This window comes from Microtus pennsylvanicus, chromosome 10, assembly GCF_037038515.1.
Source record: "Microtus pennsylvanicus isolate mMicPen1 chromosome 10, mMicPen1.hap1, whole genome shotgun sequence".
Taxonomy (NCBI): Eukaryota; Metazoa; Chordata; class Mammalia; order Rodentia; family Cricetidae; genus Microtus; species Microtus pennsylvanicus.
Genome location: NC_134588.1, coordinates 66,932,478 through 66,942,418, shown reverse-complemented (window position 1 = coordinate 66,942,418; position 9,941 = coordinate 66,932,478). Strand labels below are relative to the sequence as shown.

At 43.4% G+C, this 9,941-nt stretch overlaps 1 pseudogene; it reads right to left on the bottom strand.

Moving 5' to 3' along the window:
- Window positions 1-7,065: 7,065 nt before the first annotated feature.
- On the bottom strand, window positions 7,066-8,587 carry LOC142858303 (fumarate hydratase, mitochondrial pseudogene; annotated as a pseudogene).
- Window positions 8,588-9,941: the final 1,354 nt, after the last annotated feature.

Here is a 9,941-nt window from a genome sequence, read left to right as displayed (position 1 = left end):
GCTCATCTTCACCCCAAGGATCACTGGGAAATATCAAGGGATATTTTTCATTTACTTAACTGACAGCCTGTCAAAACATGGAATCTTGTGGATAGAGGCAAGGGCACTGCTAAATGTCTACAGTGCAGATTCCCACAGCAAATAATTTTCCAGCCAATGTCAGGAGTACCGAGGTGGACACACCACACTCAACAGTGCGAGTTCTCGAGCTGCAGTTGAAAATGCCAAAGGATTTTTAAAGAGACAGAGGGAAAATGGCTTCCTCAAAGTAGCAGCAACATGAATGTCCCCAGAGGCAGTGAAAAAGGGAACAGAGGTTTGTATATAAGAACTGTGCACACATAGGGTGATGGTGGTGTACTGCCTGTGAAAATGTCAAACACAGCAACAAACCCCACAGACATCAGTCTGCTTTTAAAAATTATTAGCAAATACCAAAAATCCTAGACTTTTTAAATAACCAAATAACGTCTTCTACCCCTGGGGCATGCCTTTCCCACAGTCTCTCTTGCCCCTATGCCTCTGCATACAACAGCTTATTCAGAATAAGACATTTGCCCAAGAGCTTTATATAACAACCCACTAACTTTTGTAATGAACTGTAAGAAAGATATTAGTGGAATCCGCATTATGTAGACAAAACATCCCAACCCTTCTGGGAACTATCAATGACTTTGGGGGGACATTTTGTTTCCTTGCTTTTTTTAATATGGGGTCAAATGTAGCCCAGCCTGGCCATAATGTAGGTATGTAGGCAAGGATGACCTTGAAGTTCTGATTCTGCTACCCCTCTTCCTACCATCAAGTGCATGCTAAAACAACATGTATGAGCTAAGTGGGTGTTGAGGATTGAATCCAGGGTTTTATGTATACAAGACTCAAGAACTCTATCAACTGAGTTATACCTCCGGCCCAAAGAATGCTAGTAACCCCACCAACACACTTCTTGTAGGTGGTAGAACTAGACCTGCAGAAAGGGGTTAAGCTCTTAAAACTGTTATCATAGCTACAATACTGGAAATCTTTCAAAAGTGGGCCCTTGGCTCAAACTATATACAAGGAAATATGAGAGATAGTATCTCAATTCTAATATATTAGGTTTCTTTCTTTCAGAATAATTCCAGGTAAGAGGAAATGTCCACGTGGTAATAACATTTTAAGAACATTTTTAAGTTGGTGGACCCCAGTATGTCAATGCCATGATTTGGTTGACCAGATATCCCTAGTGGTAGACTGAATGAATGTTGACCAACATGGTTGTTAGTCCCAAACAGAACAGTGTTCAAAGTCTTGGCTTCTACATATTTACTGTTGTTGTTGAGCAGAAAGCAATATTCCAAACTCAGGCTTTATCTGGATGTTTTGAAGAACACTTATCTGGTTGATTTTTTTTGTCAAGTTGGCACAAATCTAGGCAGATCTGAGAAGAGAGAAACTTAACTGAGAAAATTCCTCTGTCACAGTGCCCTGTGAGCAACTTTGTGGGGCATGTTTCTATGGGAGGGTTCAGTCTATTGTGATGATGTCAGCCCTGGGTAACTGATCCTATGTTGTACAAGGAAGCAGGCTGAATAAGCCATGGTCAGCAAAGTCGCGTGGCTTCTCTTTCAGTTCCTGCCTCCAGGTTTCTGCCCTGAGGTTCTGACCTGAGTTATAAACTGAAATAAACCCTTTCATCCACAACTTTTATCACAGCAAACCCTAACTTAGACAACACTTACCTGGGGTCAGTCTGCCTTCAAGCAAGGACACATGCTCTGCCTCCATTTATGCTGAATAATGATTCCATAGACTCTAATTTCACAGATATAAAGCAATATCCGTCATTCTATTTTAAGGCTTGATACGAAGGTATTGGCGCAGGAATTGGAGAAATGCAGCTCCAGGGAAAATAATTCAATCTCCCAAGGAAATGTTCTGCTTCTAAATTTGCTCCTGAAGATAACATAGGCAAACCAAATGGATGACTCAGTTGAGATCGTAACCATTAGTTCCCAACCATCCAAACAACAGAGTATGCTATAGAGAAAAGGGTTAAATCCAGGGCACTTACTCTTCAAGGACTGCCTTCAGGCGCCACCACTGCCACTCAGACAGAGCCAGGCAGGATGATATTTCATACTGTTTTCTCACAAAGCGAAACAGAGACAGACTTGGAGGGGCTTGCCTCTTTGTTTGGGAGATGGGGCAAACGAAAGCATCACTCACCTTACCTTTCTGGCAGATGAGTAGTGCCGTAATTCACGTAAACTGCCAGACACCAAAAAAGGCAGCATTTTATCTTATTCTTCTGTGAAAATTCTTCAAACTGTGTTGCCCATTGTCCTACCATCTCCAGAAGCATCACATAACATTTTTTTAAATAAATGAAAGTTTGATTTATTGGGCCGGGAAAGATAGCTCACCAGTTGAGAATACTTGCTGCTCTTGCCGAGGACCTGGTTTCATTCCAAGCACCCAAGTGGTGGTTCATAACCACTGGTAACTTCAGTTCCAGGTCATTCACTGTCCACATTTGGATGTTCGAATGGTACACAGAATGAATGCGGGCAAAAAGCTGGTGTATTCTGTCTCTTATGCCAAGTACCCTCTGATTGTTCTTCCCCCTGCTCTTGCATGTTGTTGTTGATCCTTAGTCTCTGGTGCCCTATGGTTCGTCCCTGGTGGCCTTACCTTCTCCTCAGTTCTTCTAGACTCATACATATATATGCAAATATTTATGTAAATTCATATAAAAATGCTTGCCAAAATTGTTTTGAACATAATCACAAGCAGGTTCTAAATGAAACGGTGGAGGGCTCATGTTTCAGAGAACCATGGTGGCTTCTGCTTTTAGGTTTTTAGTTATCAGGTCTAGGCTGGCATGCACAAGCCACCTTCAGATGATTGTATTGGAGTATGTAAACAGCTCCTGCCTTCGCTGTATCTTGAGTGTTCTCCACAATTTCACATGTTAGAAACCGAATCAACCAATTCACACGGTAATGGTGTCTAGAGGTTAGGCCTCTGGGAGAAGATTGCGACTACATGAAGTCAAGAGAGTGGGTTCTTTGGTGACACTAGTAACTTTATAAGAAATGGAAGACAGACTAGGCCCAGCAAGCTGTCCTATCGTACCATGCAATGCCCTCCACTGTGTTATGATACAGTTAGGAGGCCTCGACCAGCAGCAGGGTAGATGCCAGCACCTGGCCATGGACTCTTCAACCTCCAGACCTGTGCACTAAATTAATCTCCACATGTAAATTACCCTCTCTGTGGTATTTAATTGAAGCAAAAGGAATGCACCAGGCTAGCCACCTCCCATGAAACATGAAGTTTTAGATAAGGTGGTACGCACTTGTAATCCCAGCACTTTGGGTGCTTGATATGGGGGAGCACCACTTCCAGGGTATCCTTGGCTATACAGCAAACAATCTGCCTCAAAAATCTCAAAATAAATAAATATGAGATAATCTAGGTCACATTACTTTGCTTCTGAATTTTATATTCAGCACCAGGCTTGAAGCACAGGGTGTTCTTGAACTAATGAAATAGATATTCAAATTAAGTGTCTTCACATAATCAAATGCTGATTTGCTGAATTCAGGTGAGGAATGAGATCTGGAGAAAGGTGATCACATTTTACAATATGGAAGTTGGGGCCTCTACTTATGTCAGTATCTATGAAATGTGCCTATACATTGGTATTTTTTTTAAAAAAAAAACACTACTAAGATACCAAGACAGTCTTGAAATAGAACAGATCTTAAGGGCTCACCTTATGTGACATGAACCTAGTAAGTGGAACTGATATCTGTACAAGCCTGCATCCCTAGAACAGGACAGAGGGTACAAATGGACATGCACATAATTGTTCAAGGAATCATGTGGTACAATTGGCAAAGATAATTGAGGCCGGGTCAACTGGCTACCCAAATGAATTAACTAAATAAAATAATGACAATAACCATAATAAAATAACAATAATAAATACTGCACAAGGCCACTCAACACTGAAAACTATAAAATGCTCTAGAAAAGAACCTAAGTAAATATATCAAAAAAGAGGAAGAAAACTCAATGTGGTATAGTTGTGACCTCTCCCAAACTGAGCTACATGTTCAATGTAATCCACATCAAAACCCCAGTGTGCTATTTTTAGCATTTACTGACAGGCTGATGCTAAAATTCTAACGAAATGTAAAAGTCAAGAAAAACCAAGACAGTCTTGAAATAGAACAGATCTTAAGGGCTCACCTTATGTGACATGAACCTAGTAAGTGGAACTGATATCTGTACAAGCCTGCGTCCCTAGAACAGGACAGAGGGTACCAATGGACACGCACATAATTGTTCAAGGAATCATGTGGTACAGTTGGCAAAGATAATTGAGGCCGGGCCAACTGGCTACCCAAATGAAAAAGAAGTTGGCACCCATTTCACATACTCAGTACCCATACTCATACCCAACTTGCCATGCCAAACTCATTCTATGTCTATGATGGAGGAGAAAACAATGAGGCATTTGAGAAGATCCTAAACGGATGTGCTTAGCATAGGTAAAAGGGATGCGAACAGACACTCAAAGATTTACCAGAAAGGAAACATAATCTGACCAACCAGGCAATATTACAATTAAGATCATATGATAATTAAAACAGCATTAAATGAGAAAGTAAACTTTAGAGTAGAAGGAAGTAGTTTAATACACATATTAAGTAAGAACTCATATCCAGAGTGCATCAAGAATTTCTTATAAATCAAGAAATAAGATAAAAGACCAAAAATTCAATAAGTTAATCAAAAGCCCAAAAACATTAACTTTAAACAGTGATTTGGGTGATTGCCTGACATAAGAAGAGCTCATCAACGTCATTCATCACCAGGATCATGCGCCTTGCCAAACCGTGCCACCACAGGTCTGCAAAATGGTGGGAATAGCTAGGACATATGATGTCACACGAGAGTGACACTTTTGAAGCAACTGGAACTCTTACTTGAGCAATGAGTGCACACAGTGGTACCAACCACTTTGGAGCTGGCCATAACTAATGACGTTGTACGCATACAAGCACATTACGGCCCGAGAAGTCTGTTCCTATGTACACCGAACAACGTTCCAAACATATCCCCAATAGTCCTGTTGAGTCCATTAAACATGGAAAAGACACCAGTTGTCTGCCCCACCTCTCCTAGAATGGGGGATGCTTGTCTGCATACATCAAACCACGGTGAAGAGCGTGAATTCGGGTTCTGACAGTGCATAAAACATATGGACAAATCTCAAAGTGAGTGTCTGGTGAAAGAAGCCAGCCACTTGGGAATAGGCTCTGATTGTTCCATTCAGATGAATTGGGAAAATAAGATTCCTCCACAGAGTTAACTGTCCAGGCAGTGGCTATCTTTGACTGTGAGTGGAAACACAGAGGATCTCTAGGATACCCATTCATTGCTCTTTGTTTCTTGAGGTATGTCCATAAAACTATGCTAAAGATTCCCTCTGTGTCTCTGTGTCTGTCTGCCTCTCTGTCCTCTCTCTATGTGCGTGTATGTCTGTCCTCCCGCCCCCTGTTTGCATATATTTGTCTCTCTCCTGTGTCCACTTTCTTGCTCTCTGTCTGTCTCTCTCTGTATATATGCATGTGTCTGTTTGTCCCTCTCTTACCTCTATTCTCTCTCTTTGTATGTGTGTGTGTATATATATATATATATATATATATATATATATATATATATGACTGTCTGTCTCTCTTCTATGCATGTGTCTGTCTTTCCCTCCCCTTTTATATTCCAAATTGTATAGCAAATAAAAAACGTGATGATTCTAGCATGAGGCAGAATTGGGAATTGCCACTGTAGAACTCAGATCGGACTTCTTTATTCCTTCTCTGCTCACCCCATAACCCCATCCACATGTCTTCCCCTTCTGCCTCCAAGGTACCCCACACTTTTCTGGGTACAAAGGAACAGAGACAGAGTAGCTATCATCTTTGGAGAAAGTTCTTTCCTTGACGATTGGCCTGAACCTGCATGCTGACAAGGGCACTAACCCGCCTATACTGTGGGAGTCGTAGGTTTGCACTAATTACACCCTTGACCTGCACTGCAGGTGCAAATGCCCCTATGACCTTACTGAATGACTGCAGCAAGGGCATGAGCAAACCCTTTCACAGTGATATTAGTAACCAAAGGTGGTACCCCCATTTGACCCCAGGTATGTAATGAATAACTGAGGTAAAGATCCCAGGTTCTAGAACATGCGTATTTCAATAGCACCCAACATAAAGGCTATTCTACCCCTAGGCCTACTTATGGTCTGTCAATAGCACATATACACCCTGAACGTGAATTACTATGGCCCTTTTCCCTGGCCTGCCTTTTGTAGTCTGGGAGTTGGGCTTTTTTCTGTCCTTATTATTTTCTCTGGCTCCATCAATACTCTGTTATTCTGAAATAAATAGAGATATCTCTGCAGAGCCAAGGCTGGATTTCCAGAGCAGGTCTCCTTGTCCCTATCTTTGTCCCCAGGCATTTCTGATAACAGAGCCACCATCTGACACAGAAGTCAGCGCAAATCATCTTTATCTTTCCCAGCACAGCCTGTCTCTTAAGAACACGGCCAGTGATTATCCTCCGTGGCCATTATGTCGTGGTGTGCTTTCATAAACAAACAGTAGACACTCTAACCTTGGCCTAAATTCTGCCTTTTGTTCACGCTCCTTCTGAGTGCAGTAGCTGGAAAATATAAAAAGGCCTTAAATCACGGTGACTTTGCTCTGGGATCCACACTCCCTACCTCTGCCTCCTCCTGTCCTTTAGCGTGGATAAGCTGTCTGGGTAAAAACACTTACAATGTCTCCAACAGAAAGACACCACCGATTAGTGCAGTGACTTTAACACACACTTCGGATCCCAGACATGTTTCAGGGAGGTTCTCTTTAACCCTTCCACAGTAGCTCAGAGTCCAGATCCTAAAACCTGACATAGTTGTAGCATTTTCCTTTATTACTGGTCCATTTGCAGCTGATCAGTTCTTTTATTTTTTTTTAATTTCATACAGGTTTATTTTAATATAAATTTAAGTCACTTTGGGCCCAGCATGTCCTTGGGTTTCACCTACTCATGAAACTGCTCCGCTGTGAGGTAGCCAAGCTCAATGGCCGTTTCCTTTAAGGTGGATCCTTTCTTGTGTGTGGTCTTGGCAATCTTGGCTGCCTTGTCATACCTATGAGGATTAAGAGCTGTCACCAACATTAAAGACTCATTCATTTGCTTTTTAATCCTCTCAGTGTTGGCCTGTATCCCCACCACACAGTTTTCTGTGAAGGACACTGAAGCATCCCCTAGCAGCCTGGCTGAGTGCAATACATTCTTTTAATCATCATTGGTTTAAAAACATTCAACTCAAAATGTCCATTGCTGCCTCTGACAGTAACAGCAACGTGATTCCCCATGACGTGGGCAGCAACCATGGTCATTGCTTCACACTGAGCAGGGTTCACCTTTCCTGGCATGATGCTGCTCCCTGCTTCATTTTCAGGCAAGATCAGCTCTCCTAGACCTGACCGAGGACCGGAACCCAGGAAGCAGATATCATTGACTGTCTTCATCAGGCTGCAGGCTGTCGTGTTCATGGCTCCACCGAGCTCCACCAGAGCATCGTGAACAGCCAGAACTTCGAACTTATTTGGGGCCGTGACAAAAGGCAAGCCTGTGAGTGCAGCCTCTTTTGCAGCCTCCTTTTCTGCGAAGCCAATCCTGGTGTTTAAACCCGTCCCGACAGCAGTGCCTCCAGCAGCGAGTTCATAGACTCTTGGCATGGCGGCTTTTATTCTTGCTATTGCATACTGGACTTGTTGAACATAACCAGTGAATTCCTGCCCAAAAGAGAGGGGGACAGCGTCTTGCGTGTGAGTCCGCCCGATTTTAATGACCTGCGCAAACTCTTTGGATTTCGCACTGAGTGCATCATGCAACTTCTGCAGACCTGGTAGCAGGACCTCGTGAATTTCCACTGCAGCAGCAATGTGCATTGCTGTGGGAAAGGTGGCATTCGAGCTCTGGCTCTTATTAACGTGATCGTTGGAGTGCACAGGCTTCTTGCTGCCAAGTTCACCTCCTAACATTTCAATTGCTCTGTTGCTAATGACTTCATTTACATTCATATTTGTTTGGGTTCCCGATCCAGTCTGCCACACCACCAGAGGAAAGTGGTCATTCAGTTTACCTTCAGCTACCTCATCTGCTGCCTTCATTATTGCACTAGCAATCTTTGGATCAAGACCGTAATCCTGGTTCACCTCAGCAGCAGCTCGCTTCAGGATGCCAAAAGCTTTAATGACTGGATTCGGCATCCGTTCTGTTGCACCTTCAATCTTAAAGTTCATCGTAGATCTCACAGTCTGGGCACCATAATACTTATCAGTTGGGACCTTCAGTTCACCGAAGGTATCATATTCTATACGGAAGGAATTTTGGCTTGCCATTCGGGCGACGTTCGGGGCACACCACGGGAGGGTGCCTGCTTCCCCGGAGATGGCAGCACCAGCGGACGGGCCCGCAGGATGCGACTCGAGCGTGCGAAAAGTCGGAATGCGCGGTACATGGTGCTCCGGTACGTGGGTGGACAGCTGATCAGTTCTTATGACTATTTATAACACTCGCCAATATGTCTCCAACCCTTGGCACAGGATCGGGCACATCGGAGATGCTCCGTGGCGGTATGAAGATGCAAGAATTAGCAAACACCCCAGACTGAGCCAAGGCTCGTCTGCTGCTGTAGTCCGCATGCAATGTCTGCACGCACCAAAGGAAGGCTGAAGGAGACAAAGTGAAGGTGAAGGAGGAGCCATGGAGAAGCCAGGGAAGGGTGCCTGATAACCCTGCGCTCCAAAGCTCAAACCCAAGTCTGCTTACGGCCCCTGCAAGAAACGAAGAGAAGGTCCTCAAAGGCAAGGATGGGAGTAGCCCTGTAAAAACGTGGAGATGCTCAACACCCAGGCACAGGAAACGAGGTGTGCTGGGGAGATGAAGGGAAGTGTGAGCATTTTAATAACTGGACTTTCGGTAAATGTATGGCTTCAAATGCTATTTTACCAGATTTAATACAGATGTGGAATTTTGCTTTACTGGATTTTTTTGAGCAATGTTGTTAGCACACAGGGTAGTGGGCTACTGAACTATAGTTATGCCATCTTATGAAGCATTCCTGAAACTACTTTAAGTGTTAAAACTACCTTGGATAAAATTGGTCTCTGTACCAGCCATAAATTCCTACACAATATGACCCTGAGCTAAAGGTTAACTGCCTCGCCATTTAACTGCTCTCTCTCTCTCTCTCTCTCTCTCTCTCTCTCTCTCTCTCTCTCTCTCTCTGATTTTGTGAACAATGGATTGCTCGCTGCAGATGTCCAGAGCTGCTCTTAAAAGCTTGAACCAGGAGACTGAGGCTGCTTCCTGCTAATCTGTTTGAAACTGTCCCACTGAGGTTTACTAAGCCTCCTTTCGACATATTCAGGCACCCCCGTTTTTCTCTTCAGATACCCTGGTGGTGCAGGACAATTGTCTATATTCTGTCAATTATATTTTAAATAAACACTGATTGGCCAGTAGCCAGACAGGAAGTAGAGGTGGGCCAATGAGAAAAGGAGAATTCTGGGAAGAAGGAAGCCCATTTCTCTGCAGTTGTGACCCTGCCACAGAATAAGTAAGATGTGACTGCCTCGCTGAAAAAGGTACTGAGCCATGCAGCTAATATAGACAACAATAATGGGCTGATATATGTTATAAGATTTAATAAGAAGCCTGAGCTAATGGGCCAATCAGTTTATAACCTCTGTGTGATTTCTTTGGGACTTAACAACTGCGGGAACTGGGCAGGACAGAAAACCTCAGACAACACACTGAATAACACTCCATTGTTTGTGTGGGGAAGGAGCATGCATCACTAGAGAGATGTC